General features: G+C 38.4%; 1 protein-coding gene across 1 annotated transcript in view; it reads right to left on the bottom strand.

Annotated features, from left to right (window-relative positions):
* The window catches only part of ghra (growth hormone receptor a), a 55,312-nt gene extending 39,627 nt beyond the window's left edge, over window positions 1–15,685 (bottom strand). Inside the window, 1 exon segment of the mRNA XM_067413542.1 lies at window positions 15,343–15,685. The gene's annotated coding sequence lies outside the window, so the exon portion shown is untranslated.
* Between the last annotated feature and the right edge of the window lie 3,073 nt (window positions 15,686–18,758).

Genomic DNA, 18,758 nt, shown 5'->3' with positions numbered 1-18,758 from the left:
AGGTCTGTGATATATTGGGGGGTCTGACCATGTAGTGCTCTGAAAGTTAGAACTAAAATTTTGTCAATGTAATGTAAATAAAATTGGAGTGATGTGTGCCCTTCTGTTGGTTCCTGTAAAAAGCCTGGCTGCAGCATTTTGCACCATTTGGAGACTCATATATATCTGAGCAGCGCTGCACAGTGGGTTGTGTGAGTAAACAGGTCAGATTTGCATCAGTTGCAATGTCCGCTTGAGTGGATGACAGTCCACGGTTTGTTCCGATTTATTTTTAGTATAAAAAAACTTGATATAGTTTAGTATAGCAAAACTTCATGTAAAGAAATTGCAACAATTATCGCTACCAGTGTGAGTTTCAACCAGTCCTTTACATTACACACAAACCACAAAGACTTAAGGGAAAAGATGCATCATTAACACTCTATAGATGTCAATGCAAGACACATAACTCAAATAAGTATATTGTCCAAAGGATGTAGTAAAACAAGTATATTATGAATTGTCTTTTAAAAATGTATTCAAAATTACACTTTGTCAAAAAGTTGTCGATCCCTGATCTACACCTTTCTACAGAATATTCCATATTATGGATTGTAAAGTATGTTTACATAATAATATAATATAATATAATATAATATAATATAATATAATATAATATAATATAATATAATATAATATAATATAATATAATATAATATAATATAATATAATATAATATATCACAGTTCAGTCTTTCAGAATTGTAATGATCGGCTACAACCTTCCTAAATGGATCTGGTGCTGAGTTGTATTTCTGCATAAATAGATGACCTTTTGAGTGGAATAAAGGTCACAAATCACCATTTTCACATCTCACAATTCTAAGCACATTTGCAAATGCAAAACACTGACTAGTTATATGCAAGGCTTGACTAAATGAACTACTACACTTAAAAACAGTTGGCACAGAAATTGCTAGTACATTTCAAAAAAACACAAAAAAAAAACAGTGAATAACACTGAATTATATTTTTAAAATATGATTCCAAAAAAATCTCTCTCTTTTTTACAGTGTAAGCGTGTAAGTCTAGCGGTTAACAAGCAATAGAGTATTATTACTGTTTGGCCAAAATCCAAGACTGAATGAATAACCTCCAAAATTAGCAGTGACTATTAATACATGTAATGTTAACCGTTTTAAACTTGTTGATCTCTGTACTATATAATAAAATGTCACTGAGTCATACTCTGTTATGATGGTACACTGCAAACATTAAGTAATGATAAATCTGTGCGCGGTGATGCGCTCGGTCGTTAAACTGCACTTAATGGCACCTATTTAGCAACTTTATATCAGCTCTCACACAATCAAGCAGAGATTAAATCTGAATAAGTGAATCTATGTGCAATGAGACCTGTTTCCAGTTCTTCTGAGCTCAAACCTGCTGTGAGCATGATGTAAAGCAAACATGTGGACATCACCTTTAGCAATCTGTGCTGAAACTACAGATACAAATCTATTACTTTGAGTGTTGGGATAACATGTTACACAATCATATGTATTTGTTCATATCATATTACATTATTGTTGTCCAAATTTCGCCATATTATCCAAGTCAGTTTTTTAAATAAAGCACACATTACTTTTCCATCCAAGCACACATAAGTGCCAAATAGAAAAACTCTTTGTTCTAAAGTTGGGAGAAATCTGGTCTGTCCATAAAAACAAACACACACAAATATCTCTTCCTTGAGCACTGAACTGTATCCTGCTTGGGGGGGGGGGGGGGGGGTTGTAATTATTCATCTATGCTTTATGCTTTCAATATTCCTTAATCCCTCCCTGTTCTAGCTTGTAATATTCTAATTGATGTCTGAAACTTTGTATTACTAGCACAGCCTCTTTAAGATTAATCACTTGTTATAGTCCTCGTTTGCAAGTTGCTTTGGATAAAAGAGTCTACTAAATGAATACATTTAAATGTAAATGCAAATAATGTTTCTAATGTCAAAACAAAGCCCCAAAATGCTTCCACTCTAGAAGAGTCTCAGTCAGCCGATAATGTAAAATGATGAATTGCAGTTTATGAGTAATACAATATACAGTCCACATATTATGCCATTTTAAAGGCAAAGTTTGGATGAATCAGTCTCTCCAAAATAAGCCTACTCTGCTCTGATTGGCCAGACGGCCCAGTCTGTCAGCCATTACCATAACTGAACTTCAGCTCTGGAGGCTTCCCAAACTCAGCGATTGTACACACTGTAAAGAATGTACCGCTGATGTCGATTTTACCATACCAATCCGAGCGCGAGTCCGATGATGAAACATTAGAAGAACTAGTTATTTAATCTGAACCTCCATCGCAAGGCTGTCTTGAGCAGGATGTTTCTCAGTAATACACTACTCATTTTTAGGTACATATGAGATGTGGCAACTGTAATTCCTCACCATCAGCATTAACAAGAGAATGTCCATTGACAAACCCATGTGTATATTTCTAATACTAGTGATGTAGAACCGTAACGCAGTGGGATACAGACTCATTTAGGCGGTTCAGAGTCTATTCTTTTTTTGGGAGACAATAACTTTATGATATACTTTACAATAACAAATGCACTTTTGATTTGAGCTGTTTGTGAATGTAAATGTTCTGCAAAATTGTGAATTACACACAGCATTCGCTCAGCGGCTGCTGTGACATGTTCACACTGCTAAGAGTAAAGTGTTTCTGCCAAATAAAACCAAAGGGTAACGCAGATATGACAATTGACAGGCGACTCCCTCAAACGCTATGCTTAGACATCCGGGTCCTTAGTTAAAATAGCACTTTTATCACAATTTACAAATAGTTGGAAACATTCGGGATACTGTAAGTACTCAACTGAACAAAATATTTAACACTGGCCTAGAGGTTTTTGGAGGCAAAAATACTACATAGTGCACCTTAATTAGTAAAATCTATTTTAGAAAGCCCATTAAATCATATACCTATAATACATACATTATATATACATATATAAGTTTCAACTGTTTTTCAAATCACCTGTCAATGATTTGGTTGTTCCTTAAAAATTGCTATCCCAATAGCATTCAGTCCATATGTAACCTTGCAACATCGCAAGCGTTTCTGAATTTACAGTTTTATCTAATTCTGGCTTAATCTTTAAATGTCATTACTGCAATACTGCAGCCCAGATCTCAGTGTGTTACAGAGTGTTTGGCTGCAGCAGAAAAGAGGATATCAGAGAGGATTCAAACTTTCCTGTTCTGATTGACTTAGTCAAACGACGATATGCAAGGTTCAAAGGTGACATTTCAGTCACCCCAGTTGCACAAGCAAGCAAATAGTGTGCTATGGTGAAACAAGCACAAAACCTTGTGTAAACCTTTTTAGATGGATCTGCATGTCCACAGACAAAAATCCATGGAAAGTGCATGTGCTGCGGTTATGCTGGTGGAAAGGAGGTTTAACACTTCATTGGACTGTTCAAACAGAGATTAAAGTGGGCTTCTGCCAGCAATGGCATATGAGAATCTTTTCGCTTTGTGATGGTATTCAGTTCTGACTGGTGAGACCTGATCGTCTCTGCTGCTCCTATTTCACAAGGGCAGTGGAAAAGTTTGGGTCAGCAGAGCAGGCTGCAGGAGGGGGACAGAGCTAGATTCTGCCAAACGGAGCATGTGCGCGCATATGCTTGTGTGGCGAGAGCTGAGTTTTACGATGTTGACTCTAAACAAGAAGCAGAGAGAGAAATCATGCTTCCAACACACGTGGTAAACTGAGGTCAATCAAGTTCGTGCAGAGTGTGCTTGCAAACCTGTTTATGTTGCAAAGGTCTTCAAACGTCTAGACGTTTTTCATTGAAAGCCAAAAGCTTTGTAATGCTTATAGAGTCTGACACTTAAGCTACAATGAAAAATGTATTAATGTCTTCGCGTTATACAACACCATTCAAAAGTTTGAGGTTTTATAATTATTAATTTATTCAAGGCTATATTTTGTTAGAAAAGATTTCTATTTCATATAAAGTTATTCATTTCAACTTTCTATTAATCAAAGAATCTTGAAAACATACACCATGGTTTCCACCAAAATGTTAAGCACAAGAACTGTTTTTAACATTGATAATAATAAGGAAAGTTTCTTTAATGATTTATGACACTTTCTGGGGTGACATCAAAGGAATAAATTGCATTTTAAGATATATTAAATAAAAATAAAAGTTATTTTAAATAATATTAAATAATATAACAATTACTGCAGTCTAGTTGAGCATAAGTGACTACTTTCAAATTTTTTTTTTTTAACTTACCGACCCCAAACTTTTTAAAGGTAGTGTATAACAAAATACCAAACTGCATTTATGTTGATGAAATGTAGCACAAACACACTTATTTAGAAAACAAAATCATACAAATAAGTGTATCAATAACGCAATACAGATCACTATGTTCATTGGTAATGTGATGACTTACAGCTGTTTTTATTCAGTTTGAACAGATTAATACTAAACTTACTATTTCTACATTTAAAAAAACTGCTACATTTACAGAGCTAGACTGACTGGGACTAGTCACAGCACTTGCATATTTTATTATTCTTTGTTTGATTGCTCATTCTCCTCATTTGTAAAGTCCGGTGCGCACTGTATGATTTATAATAGTCCATTATGACTTTTGCTTGTCAGACTGTATAAACATGATCCCCGCTGTAAGCAATGTCACACTGTAGAATCTCAGTTGTCATTAATTTCACACTACGGCAGGCAAGACATGTTAAAAACAGCCGCAAGAAAACACGTCCAGAGTTTTACATCATCAATCAATGCTATGACACGCCTTGGATCAGAGCAATCTTTTAGGATTTGCAAAATTTGTCTCAGATGGCCAAATCGTGGCCAAAATCATACATTGTGCACTCAGGCACAATATGTATGGTTTTTGGATGAAAATATCTAAAAACCACTAGAACAATGTTATATACACTCACCTAAAGGATTATTAGGAACATCATACTAATAGTTTGACCCCCTTTCACCTTCAGAACTGCCTTAATTCTACGTGGCATTGATTCAACAAGATGCTGAAAGCATTCTTTAGAAATATTGGCCCATATTGATAGGATAGCATCTTGTAGTTGATGGAGATTTGTGGGATTAACATCCAGGGCACAAAGCCCCCGTTTCACCACATCCCAAAGATGCTCTATTGGGTTGAGATCTGGTGACTGTGGGGGCCATTTTAGTACAGTGTACTCATTGTCATGTTCAAGAAACCAATCTGAGATGATTTGAGCTTTGTGACATGGTGCCTTATCCAACTGAAAGTAGCCATCAGAGGATGGGTACATGGTGGTCATAAAGGGATGGACATGGTCAGAAACAATGCTCAGGTAGGCCGTGGCATTTAAACGATTCCCAATCGGCACTAAGGGGCCTAAACTGTGCCAAGAAAACATTCCCCACACCATTAAACCACCTCCACCAGCCTGGACAGTGGTAACAAGGCATGATGGATCCATGTTCTCATTCTGTTTATGCCAAATTCTGACTCTACCATCTGAATGTCTCAATAGAAATCGAGACTTATGAGACCATGTAAGATTTTTCCAGACTTCAACTAACCAAATTTGGTGAGCTTGTGCAAACTGTAGCCTCTTTTTCCTCTTATTTGTAGTGGAGATGAGAGGCACCCGGTGGGGTCTTCTGCTGTTGTAGCCCATCCACCTCAAGATTGTGCGAGTTGTGGCTTCACAAATGCTTTGCTGCATACCTCGGTTGTAACGAGTGGTTATTTCAGTCAAAGTTGCTCTTCTATCAGCTTGAGTCAGTCGGCCCGTTCTCCTCTGACCTCTAGCATCAACAAGGCATGTTCGACCACAGGACTGCTGCATACGGGATGTTTTTTCCTTTTCACACCATTCTTTGTAAACCCTAGAAATGGTTGTGCATGAAAATCCCAGTAACTGAGCAGATTGTGAAATACTCACACCAGCCCGTCTGGGGGATGCTCATATTGACCGTTTAACCGTTAACCGATATTAAGAATTTTGACCGATTAACGCTATCAGTTCAACGGTTTAAAGTTTTGCTTTGTTTTTTACTCACGGGGCGTCGACACATGCAATGAACCACACGTGCCGACACAGACATGTTTCGCAAAATGAAGCAATGGGTAAGAAGCATACTGTGTGGGACCATTTAGACAGAAAGGGTGACGAAGTTACGTGCAGAATAAGCTATGTGGTATTACAATACAGCAGTACTAGTACAAGCTCCTGGTGGAAGAAAGCAAATGAAAGTCGCTTCCCAAGGCTGGCCGCTCTAGCGGGGCGTCTCTGTATTCCCCGGGCACCAGGCAGTGCCATATGAAGCCTTGTTTAACGCTTTTCGTAATGTGGTTTTGTCCGACAACTTATCAAAAATCTCGGGCTGAGTCTGACTGGAGCCGTGTTTTTACACTGTTCCAGCCATTAAAATAGTTCAGTTTTGTTTTAATGTCAAGGTAGTTATATTTTGTTTCATTTATTTTTTAAGTTAATTTAGAAAAATGTTTAGAGCAATTTTTTGTTTGTTAAATCAAAGTTTTAATTTTTTGAAGTGACGACCAAGCGGCCATCGGCAGACAGTGTGTTAACCGCATGTTTAATCAATTTAGCCTCTCAAATCAACTGCTGACTTGTCTTGCCTATAATAAAATCCATAGATATAACACTTCAAGCATCAATGTTAGTTAATTTAGCCTACTATAATATTACCTCCACAGTAAAAAGGCATTTTTTACAAGCTATAGGCTGATACAGCTCGCAACGCCGCTCGCAAACTAAACGAGCTAACAATCTAAACAAATAATAAAAAAGAACATGCAGTTTGTAGCCTATAAATCAGATCTTCAATTCCCGCGGTATAGCTATATTTAACGGCGTTCAGGGCAGCGAAAGCAAAAGAAGATTAATTTTATTCAGCAGCTCATTTCAAATTCAAAGACCGGAATATGAGAGAGCGACCTAAGCACTGGTAAGATCATTTATTAATTTTTATTGAATATGATTGTGTTTTTGAGCATCTAAGACTTATTTTAAGTTTAATTTACGGCCATTTGTGTTGGCTTACTTTACTCATTTGTGGCGATGCGTGTTGCAGCACCATCATATCTATCTGACTACAACATAACACGCTCTCACACACATTTTTTTAACCATTTGCCAGGAGTAAAATTAGTTTTTAATTAGTGGTTTAAAAAACCAGATACATTTACACTTATCCGGTTTTGTCTGAATTGCTTTCAGACCACCTTCTAAATTGGTTTGTTTGAGTAATCGGAATTAAATACGTCTCGAAATAATCTCGGAAGGAATTTAGGCCTACTCCTGGTCATTTCGCTATCAGATCAGAGAAAATTAATGAAGGAACCAGTTGTAAAAAGGCCATAACTCTAGCATCTGAAGAAACGCACGCTGCTACTGGACTCTATAACCCTGTGCGAGCCATGTCTTGACAGTCGCGTAAGCTATTATGGTGTCATGTTGTTTCCACCAGCGCAGCACATTGTTTCTTTTAATTAATAAAATATATATATAACACAGGAGAAGCCTAAAAAAAAGTCGAAAGCCCGGCCTGCGTTTAGGTATAATGTGAAAATTATCTTGGTCCTTTGGGACCAAAATTGAGAATTATATATTTATTCCTGGTTTGCTTAGTGTTCACACTGTCATTTATAACACTGAACCTAAAGATTAAAAAAGGCTTTTATGACATTTGCGTACATATGTGCTTAAATATGATGGTATATGATGGAGCTGACAACTTATGAAAAGCTTATCAAATATGTACAGGAGTCAAAACAGCAGCAGGAATCCCTGTCACACACAGAAATGAAGATCTGCTGTGAGGAGATGTGGTTCTGATGCCTGTACCGAACTGTGATGGGCAACATCGCAACTTGAATTATAATTCAAGGGTATACCCTTCAAATTGCGCAAACTGAAATTGAAAATTGAAAATACGCCCAATGGAAACAGGTCAATTTCGTGAAACCGTCAAAGGGTCGCAAAAATGTTTCGGTCACTTGGTGTAGATGGTGCGGTATGTTTCGACAGGAGACGAGACTATGAGTTCTTTATTCAACTCATAAAAGACAAAAGAATTACAGGAATACTGGATTCTAAAGAACCAAAAAGGCTGTGATCAGTAGTAAATGCTGCTCCATCTGCAAGTCAGAGGGCACTCTCGAGCAGGGTACTCCAAATATGTGCCGCAGAATAAAGATAGCACACGTCATTCATACCCTGCGTCCCAAATCGCATACTATCCATACTAAAAATAGTATTTGAAAATAGAATTAGTATGTCCCAAATCGTAACTCGGATGGTTTACTATTTTCGGACAGAATTCGAAGTACAGATCAACGCACACTCTAACGAATGATATTACCCACAACCCTTTGCAAGTTTGGACGAGGATTCGTTTACAACTACAAACGCAGATAAAACATGTTATAAAAAAACTACAAACATGGCGGATGTGCAAGTCCGACTGTTAAGTAGAGAGGTTCAGATAAAGCGGTTTGTTTAAGTGATCAATTATCAGAATTTAACCTGACAAAAAGATATTTATTCAGTGCTGTCCAGGCGCGCTGGAATCCATTTCATTCCGGGGAGGTTGAAAGTTGGGTCTGAAAATGTGTGACGCCATTATGTTGTCGGTGGCGACCAGACAGGTGGTGTAGTAGAACCACCCTTTACCGTCAAAGAGCACAGACGGACCCACCGCCCCAGATTATTGTTGAAAAAAAATGAATTACTTGTTAAAACTTGATCATACCATGGGCGTCGGAAGCAAAACTGTGGGTGGTCTCAGAATTTGTTTTTGCTGGAGTAATGTTAAATACAAATATACTGCAGTTTACTAAACGATTGATTGCGCCAGACAAAATTACAGAAATCACTGAGTTATTTGCCCTGACTATAGAGTAGGGGTTAGAGACGCATGACTTCGAGTTTTGGCGCAAATCGATCAGAGGTTTGAATCCTCCTTTTGCCGAACTTGCTCTACTCCCTTTTCACATCACATATCAGATCAGAAAGGCGTTTATTTTCAATAAAAAAATGAAGAAAATATTAGAAAAGTGGTGGAAAAAAAGAGTCAAACACCTAATACGTTTTTCTCGGTTAGGGGTAGGTAAACAGACATGTGTTGAATTAGAGACGATAAAAGTGAGTGGGTCCAATATCATTGGTCTTAAAAGTGGGTGGGTCTTGTCCTCACAACACACTATAGGTGTGTTCAACTTCGGCTGCGGCTGGATGGATGCGATCGGCGAGAGTAGTCGAGTGCAGCAAGGAAGGAGCTGCAAACGGAGACGTGAAGTCGGACAATTTCTACCTCCCGCAGTGACGCTTGTGCTGTGTTTGCAAACTTTATCACAGCTGAAGTTAAATAAGTGCAATATCTCTCAAATACACAGATATTTCAGATGACATTTTCATTCAATACTTTATGTAGTGCTTAATAAAGCGTCTATTTGTACAAGATTAAAGGTAACATATAAACCTACACTATCAATGAAGTGTTGTCAACGGTTTTTATCAGTTTTAGTTTGATAAACATGAGAATATAACATCGCGACTACATGAAAAGAGGTTTTACTGTTATAAATAAATTATTTGTGAGCATTAGCGTGACATAAGGTTTTAGAATAAACACGAAACGCATGTGATCTAGAGGATGGATACCCGACCCGAGCCCGACGGGTTCCGACGGTACCCGACGGGTCGGGCCGGGTTCGGACAGATATTTAGAAATGACGTTCGGGTTCGGGTCGGGCTCGGTCACGTCAGCGCGAAAAGGCATTGAACCTTTTAAATTTAAAACTGCTTATTATGCAAGTATGATGCAATGGTTTGTTTTTGTGATTAAAATACATGCATTATATAACCCTAACATCCGTCTTCCTGCATGCGGAAATTTGTTTATGTCACCGTGACAACAACTCGCAACACGTGCGTGCATATTGCCCGCGGCATCCTTGTCATTCCAGTGAGCGCAACTTCAGCGCTGCTGGCAGCAGGACAGCCTTGAAGCCATCCGCAGTTGATGCAATCCTTTTTCTACATAAAACCTCGATTAGCCTAAACTTTGATGGATAGATTATGTAAATAGATCCCATGTTGCAGTTTAGGAACCACAGTTTGAGAAAATTGGTAAGATGACTTTCATTTCAATAAGCATTTAAATTGTGTTACGTTAATGTTTTGTTCTGTTAGCTTGGGCCATTTTTAGCAGACCTTTGTTCATTTAATTTCAGTTGGCTATTTGATTGGGCTCTGTGTAAAGTTTGATGCCCCGTGTGCGCGCTGATGCGCTCGTCTGTAAACATTTCAGAATGCCTTCCTCATGCTGCGTTCACACCGAAACACGCGAATCGCTCAAGTTGAAAAATCTGAACTTTGGCGGATATTCGCGCCGCGTTAACCAATGAGGAGCCTGCTTACTGCTGTCACGTGGTGAAGTGACGGATGGGAAACCCATAGGGGAACCCCGAGGCCAGAGTAATTTAAAAATACTACTCTATTGTGTCACAAAATGTACTTTTAATAGTTTTTCAGGCGAGAATGTAGTTGTTTAAAGCTCAAATATGTGATTTATTTATTAAGAGAGCTCCTATTTGAAAATTTGATCTGGTGTTTTCGGAGGTGTGAGACCCAGGCGATCACCGGAGCTCAGCGCTCATCAACCCCGGTGAGAGCAGCCTTAACTTTGGATAGTCTTTCTGCCGACTGCCGCTGCCTGGCAGAACCCACTCCCATGACGCGAATTTGCGTCTGTTGTGTAGTGAATGTCACACGCGAATGAGCACTTTTTGTATAAAAAAAACACAGATTTGAGCATTAAACAACAATATTATCGCCTGAAAAAGTCTTCAAACTACGTTTTGTCACACATTAACAGTAGTATTTTTTACAGAAAAGAAGTCAAGTGACCCAGTCAAAATGACTAGCAGAACCCCTCGAACGCGAATTCGCGTCTGTTGTGTAGTGAATGTCACACGCGAATGAAGCGAATTTGACGCGCGAATGAAGCGAATGGATTCAAAATGTTCACGCGTCCAACTTCGCGCGAATAGCGCGATTTATTCGCGTCATTCGCGTGCGGTGTGAACGCAGCATTACAGTTGCTTAATAAAAGCGGGATTTCCACACAAACAAACGTGCGTGTCATTAGTATATGAGGGGAAAAAATAGATTTTAACTGTCGGGCTCGGGTCGGGCTCGGACATAAATATTTGAATGCCTGTCGGGCTTGGGTCGGGTTCGGTTACTGCTCTGTCGGACGCGGGTCGGGCTCGGACAGAAAAATGCAGCCCGATCCGCACTCTAATGTGATCGCTGTCATGCAGTGAATCCAGCCAATCGTGGATCAGCTGTGTCGTCATCAGAGCTTGTGCAACCTCCTGCAGTCCCCCTTGAGAATCTGCACCGGCTGCATCAGCCGGCTGCTCTCGAATCGCTCTCGTGGTACTTAGTTGACATACGTCACAGTCACGTGCCGTCGGCGCTGTCTCAAGTCGAACAACATTTCTAACCGGCATGCACTGCTTCAAGTCTGCCGCTGATCGGTCTGTGATCGGTCGCTGGGTGAAGTCGGACAAGCCTAATGGTTCTGACGCCCATGGATCATACACAGACACACGTTAATCATCACTCATAAAGCATTCTTTTTATTTGTGTTCATAGGCTACATACAATATCCAGCATCTGCCAGGGCTCTTAGTCCATCATGTGCGCATATTTGGAGAAATAATGATTCATAATCACGTTTGTAAAATATCATGTGTCCCGACCTCAACAGACTGGTGAGAGTAGGCTACATGTTAACGTCCAGCTCACAAAGCTCGCGGATGTCTGAACAGAGTTTGTGTCAGTGTTAAGGTCAGCGTTGTTGTTGGTTACATACTTTATTTGAGAAGATTTCCCAATTTTACTTTTCTTTACCGTGTTAGTGTTAGTAGTAACGTTACTCAAAAAAATGTCTAAAAATGCGTTTCTGCTGCTTATTGCTAGCCATGACCAAACGAGAGTGAGCGAGGTGGCGTGACGGTGACGAAAGCACTTCCTGAGGAATTATTAAAATAATTAATCATTAGTTTATATCTTATCCACTGCCCATTATTTTAATCCCATATCAAACACAGTATTTTATGTCAGTCTATTTTAATTTATTTTATTTCATTTCATGTTTTAAATACAATATAATTTTAGTCCACAGCCCCCACCAGGGGGGCTGATGCTATAACGAGGGGGGCTGCAGCCCCCACAGCACCCTCCTTCCCGCGCTACTGGTGTTGTCCACATTATATTTCACCTGCAGCAGCACTGTGAACTTTTGTAATGACACTTCTGGCCATTGCCAAAAAATGCGTCTTAATATTTAAACTGCAAACCTACAAGAAGAGTCTCTGCATTAAAATCAACGTGCTACTACATTTCTCTCCGATACTGTAGGAAATTAAACAGTGTGGAAGATTTTAACTGTGACGATGATTGACGGTGCAGTTTAAACAGTGGGATGCACGTTGCTACACACTCAAAAGTATGTACTTTTTCTCCACAAAAAGAGTACATACTTTTAGGACGTAGTATAAGTAGGCGAATTGGGACGCAGCAATAGAAATCTCTATGAGTATCATACTATTGTTGAGCTGAATAAACAGAATAAAACGCTTTGATTGATTTCATAGGACTAAATGCTTCTCATGTTTGGCTTTCGCATGTTTTTTCAAATGCACGTTATAAGCGACTCAAACTTACAGTGCTTTCAGATTTACTTATCATAGAGCCGTCCTGCACTGACAAACTGCGCATAAAAGATAATCTCACCCTTTGAGATTTCATAAGCGTGATTTCATGTAATTTGCAATTTATCGCTCAACCCTAGAACAAACCCTCAGAAGTGTCCAAATGCTACCTAACCTAAATGGTAACACTTTTCTGATTACCAGCACTTTGAGTGTGCATAGTACATTCATTCAATCAATACAAAACGTTCCTGCAAGCATGCTACACAGAAACCAATTACAATCGACACAGAACAATTAATTACAGACAAACATTAAGCTGAAACAAGTCATTTAATTTACTGATAAATGGCGACAATTTGATGAGTTTAAATGAATAATAATGAATTTCAGGATCAATAACATTCTGCATTTTGCGAGAATCTACTGCTGAATTACCTATGCATTAAGGAAGCACTTTGTGAACAGAAAATCAGCTTAACAAAACTTTAGAGTTTAAAGCTGCTCCGTACATGTCATGCCTTGAGAGGGAAACTATACAACCTGTAACCTTTTTTACAATTAAACAAGCCAAAAAGAGTAAACTGGGAAATCTTTCAATACATACAAAGGGATAGTTCACCCAAAAATGACAATTCTGTCAACACTCTCATTTCGTTCCAAACCCTTAAGACTAATTTCATCTCCAGAACACAAGTGAAGATATTTCTAAATCCAAGAGAAGATTCACCCAAAACTCTGGAATTCTTTCAAATATGGATTTACAATCTCTTTATGAACGTTTTGCAGAGCCTGAGTTTTGGATGAATATTTTCAAATGGAGGAACATAAATCTCTTTTAGATTTAATTAAAGATCTCTTCAGTTATGTTTCTAAGATAAACCAAAGTCATTGGAGCGACTGCGTAGCCAAATTGATGAAAGGAATTTTGGGGGAAACTATCAAGTGTTTAAGGAATATACACAAATCTGCTGCACTCCTTCTCGCACGATCATCTTAAGACCTTTCTCTTCATAACAAGCTGCTTGAAACTGCTTGAGTGTGTGAATGAAGCATTCAGACTCAGAATTCATGACATTTCTGATTTTGGAAAAATTAGGACATTTTGATGGCATCGTTTTCACCTGTAGAATTGCACAGGTAATGTCATATCTACTTAGTATTGGATTTGCAGCCTAATTTCAATGGCATTTCTGTCTGAATAAATGCTGGAGGTTCTCAGAATAATTTCTGGTCTCTCCACACTTGTTTTTAGTCTTTCACTTTATTCATCAGTATTAAAACTTGAAATGACCATGTTATCACTGTAGGATTTTACTTGAGCACCACATGAATTTGACAATTTAAGGCAACATCTAAAATTTTGTGGATTGATTTTTAAAAAAATAAAGTTACACATTTAATATAATACAAATACAGCAAAAGCAAAACATAGCTATTTAAATGCATTTCTAACTACAATAAGAGATTAGGATGAAATGTGAATTACAATTATTCTTGAAAATATACTAGTGTTATCAAAGTGCTCAAAATTCTCCACTACATTATACAATAGAGAAACAAAGCACAAATGTGACCCTGGACCACAAAATCAGTCATGAGTTGCACGTATATTGTGGCAATAGCCAAGGTAAACTTACAATAGCCTACATTGTATGGGTCAATATGATGGATTTTTCTTGTATGCCAAAAATCATTAGGATATTAAGTAAAGATCATGTTGAAGATATTTTGTAAACAAATCACAAATGTATATTTGTAATATGCATTTCTTAGGACTTAATTTGGACTTTAACTTTAAAGGTGATTTTCTAAATATTTTTTTGCACCCTCAGAGTTGTATCTCAGCCAAATGTTGTCCTATCCCAACAAACCATACACCAATGGAAGGCTTTCTTATTCAGATTTCATATGATATATTACTCTTATGACTGACCTTATGACTTTGTGGTCCAGGGTCACAAATAATAATAATGATGACGATTATACAAAACTATACAATTACATTGTTCAAAATTTAAGAAATACCAGCTGCTTTATTCTAATATCCAAAGTGTACGACCAGTGTGTAAAACCTGAGGAAAACACCTGCATGACAGCCGCCATATACATAAATCCAGCTGTCACAGAAATTCATAACAGGGGTAAACAGCAAATGTGTCCCACTCTGTATAACTCGTAACTCTGGCCTTGGTTTAACAAGGGTAATAAATATTTTCAAACACTTTTCGCAGTCGATAAGCCATTTGAGGCCCCTTATAAACACACTGAGACGTGCGTAAACCACATTTCTGCCTTATATCCACTTTGCCTGAGCGCGGAGCAAAGTTTAGAGGACAGAACAACATCAACTGAGCAAGAAAAAGACCACATATTATCCAAAGACTTTTAAAACTGCACTCGCAAAAGGAGCTTGATTTCGCAAACTGTTTACCGCCCTGTGCCCCACGAGCTCTGCACACCCCTTTAAACCAACGTGGAGCCCAACAACTAACACACTTCAAATCGAGATTTGTAAATGCATATCATGTAAAAGCACTTGATAAGAAGAGAGCGAAACTCACTCAGCCCCAGAGAAGTTGTCCGCGAGCAAAATCTGTTGAGAGTTTTTACTTTTTCACCAGTTCGTTCATCCGGATCAACAGTGTCGTGGGTCTCTCGATATTCTCTCCCCCTCTAAAGCGATGCAAAAACGTGATCAGATGACAATCAAAAATCACCCGAACATCTTTACTGGAACAATGCGTTGCAGGGTAGGCTATTCAGGTATAACGCGCAGAAAAGTGTAGACAGGGATATGTTAGGAGGGAGTGAGTGGGGGGCACAGCGCGGATCCTGAAGGGTCTCACGTCGAATGCGTAGTAGGCTACTTCAAGTCTCCACTCTCGAGATTCACAGTTACTGCTCTCTGCTCTCAGGCAATGTCACTGGCTCACGCCCCCTGCCGACAAATATTCGAGTCCTGGCGCAAACTACGAAATATAGAGGTCTCCCACGCGCCGAGCGCGCGCAACATCCAAAACACTCATGTCATGCAGCATATCATCGAGTAAGTTCAGTCACAAGATACAGAATATTCGCGGAAAGTTTCTTTTTGTTGTTTTTGAAAGTCAGCACTGGACTGGTCACTCTTTTTGCTGTACGTATTTGGCCAGTTTTTTTTTTTGATAGACTTTTTGGTGAATTATTTGGGAGAGACCGCACTGTCCACGCTTTTCAGCCAACTCAGGTCATTCTTTTTGGCCACTTAATAGGGAGAAAGCACTCTAATGGTCATTCAATTTGGCATTCATGTGAGAGCCAGAACTGGCCACTCTATTTGGTCACTTTTGTTCAGTTTTGTTTGAGGAGTGAGGACTTGGGAGAGAGAGTAGGCTACATTCATTGGACACACTTTTCTGTTAAGCTGCTTTGTTACTTTTGACCCAAAAAGTGCATATAAAGTATTAAAGAAAGTGTATTAAAGGCACAGTATGTAATAAAAAAAACACTACTACAATGTTATATATTTTGTTTACTTACTTATATTATCCCAAATGTTTCCAATAATGTTTCAATCCAGAGAATCCTGTGCGTCACCAATCAATAACACCATACCTGCATTACCCTCGAGTTTATTTTGTAGAAACCATGGAAACAAAAAAGACACTTTAATAGGGGTTTTATTAGACAGGTGAGCAACTGTGTGGATACATTCATCGACAGAAAACTAATGCTTGTTATATAGCTCAACACAGTTAGTCTTATTGTTTATATCTTGTTTTCTTCATGTTTTACCAGGCCTAATATCGATCTATCTTACTGCAGTGTGCAACAAGTGTCTCATAGTAACCGAGCGAACACACGGAGTAGAACATAACTTTCAAGATACTCAAAATAATGTATATCATTTGATAAAACAGCACTGCGGTACCCCACATAAGCATGACCAGAAAAAGCGGAAGCGGTCTTCAGCGGCATAATAAAAGCGCCGCAAAATCAAGTCGTCATCAAGCTACACCTTGGTTTTGAATAAGCAACCTCTAGTGGCAAAAAAAGTACATATTGTGGCTTTAAAATGTGTTGATGCGTCACATAAAAATATTGAACAGAATGTGACAAATGTTGTAAGTTTGGTTATCCCTGTGTTAATGAATTGCAAATCAATGGTGTGGCTGTGGATAAATGTCTTATTCTATATGATCAGGACAACAATACAATACAACTGCTAGCAAGAGCGTATTGACAGTAATTGTAGAGCAGTTAAAAGAATATATAGTGTAATATTTGTGTAGGCTGAGAATATTTTCCTTTATCTTTTCTACTTTGCGTGGGAGGACAGATTCCAAACCACCATAAATATTTGCCAGATGAAATGACCTCATTTTTACATAAGGTCATAGTTCAATATGTGTGCTTGCCTTTTAATTATTTACTGGATTTATCACTAATGGTGTAGCTTGATCCACTTGGACATGTCTTTTAGATACTGAGAAACCTTACATACTCGAATCAAATTAGACATCCTCAGTAATGTTTCCTCGTCCACCTTAATTATATTTCATTATGCATGATCTCATAAAAAAGGAATGCTATACAATTTGAGAATTGCATCTTTGTTTAATCGTGTCTGTCTGCATAATATGATGTACTGAACCAGTGCAAACTTTGTGCTTTTAATACATAAGAAGCTATACTGATATGATGTCTTAAAAATATATCAGAAATTTAAGGTTTTTATATCAATATTTCAAAAATAAAACATAACATGTGAGGTGTGAGCCCGTAGTGAATTTTGATAAGGTTTGGTCCATTGAAAGGGGCCCATTCTTAGCTCCCTATAGTGCCTCAGTGAATGAGAGTGGGAAAAAACAGCAACTTCACTTTAAACGAATGTGGCATGTGAACAAAGCTCCTGGACGAGTTGCTGAGGGTCCAACTTCACTCTTATAGAAAACGTTAAACATTCCTTGCCCTTATTGTTCATCTCAGTGATGTGCATCACATGTTCGACCAACATCTCAGCCTTTAATCAATTTCAGCTCAGGATTGAGGTCACATTCTCAAACTTCTTAATACAATAATATAAATGTACATCAGGCATAACATTATGACAGTTATTATTCAATCATATTATTGTGTTGGTCACACTTTGCTGTCAAAACAGCCCTGACCTGTCGAGGCATGGACTCCACCTCTGAAGGTGTGCTGTGGTATCTGGCACTATGATGTTAGCAGCTGATCCTTTAAGTCCTGTAAGTTGCAAGTTGGGGCCTCCATGAATCAGACTTGTTTGTTCAGAACATCCCACAGATGCTCGATTAGATGGAGATCTGGGGAATTTGAAGGCCAAGTCAGCACCTCAAACTCATTGTTGTGGTCCTCAAACCATTCCTGAACCATTTTTTGCTTTGTGACAAGGCACATTTTCCTGCTGAATGAGGCCACAGACACCAGGGAATACCGTTTCAATGAAAGGGTGTACATGGTCTGCTCTGTCTATTGTTTGTGGATCACAACATATAAGAAGGTTGTCTGATTATTTCTAGTTGTGTTTTCTATTAACAGTAATTATAAGTTTTATGTTGTTGCTATGATGTAAACAAAAGGCAAAGCTTTGCCTCTGCTAGCCAACATTAGTGTTGATATAGTTTTTTTTTGTAGCTCTCGCTTTTGTATGATTGTTCACCGCCACTTAGGAAAATGAATAATGTATTTGTGATCAAGTTTGTATTACCATATTTTTCCAACAAGTATCATTATTAAATGGTGTATATATAAAATGTATAAGAAAATTACAAAAACATTCTGTGAAATCCATGCTTGCAAAGTCAGTGCATGAAATCTGTTCTAGACAATCCTCTTGTTTGTTAACATCATTAACAAGTCCGAATCAGGCTTGAATTGGTTTGAAATTGATGCCATCCTTAATATTTACATCTGAGTAGCTTGCTCACTTAGCGGCGCCAATTACAAAACATTGGGCCAGCAAACCGATCAC

The sequence above is a fragment of the Pseudorasbora parva genome, chromosome 13 (assembly GCF_024679245.1).
Source record: "Pseudorasbora parva isolate DD20220531a chromosome 13, ASM2467924v1, whole genome shotgun sequence".
NCBI classification, from domain to species: Eukaryota; Metazoa; Chordata; class Actinopteri; order Cypriniformes; family Gobionidae; genus Pseudorasbora; species Pseudorasbora parva.
This window is presented reverse-complemented; position numbering and strand designations above follow the sequence as displayed.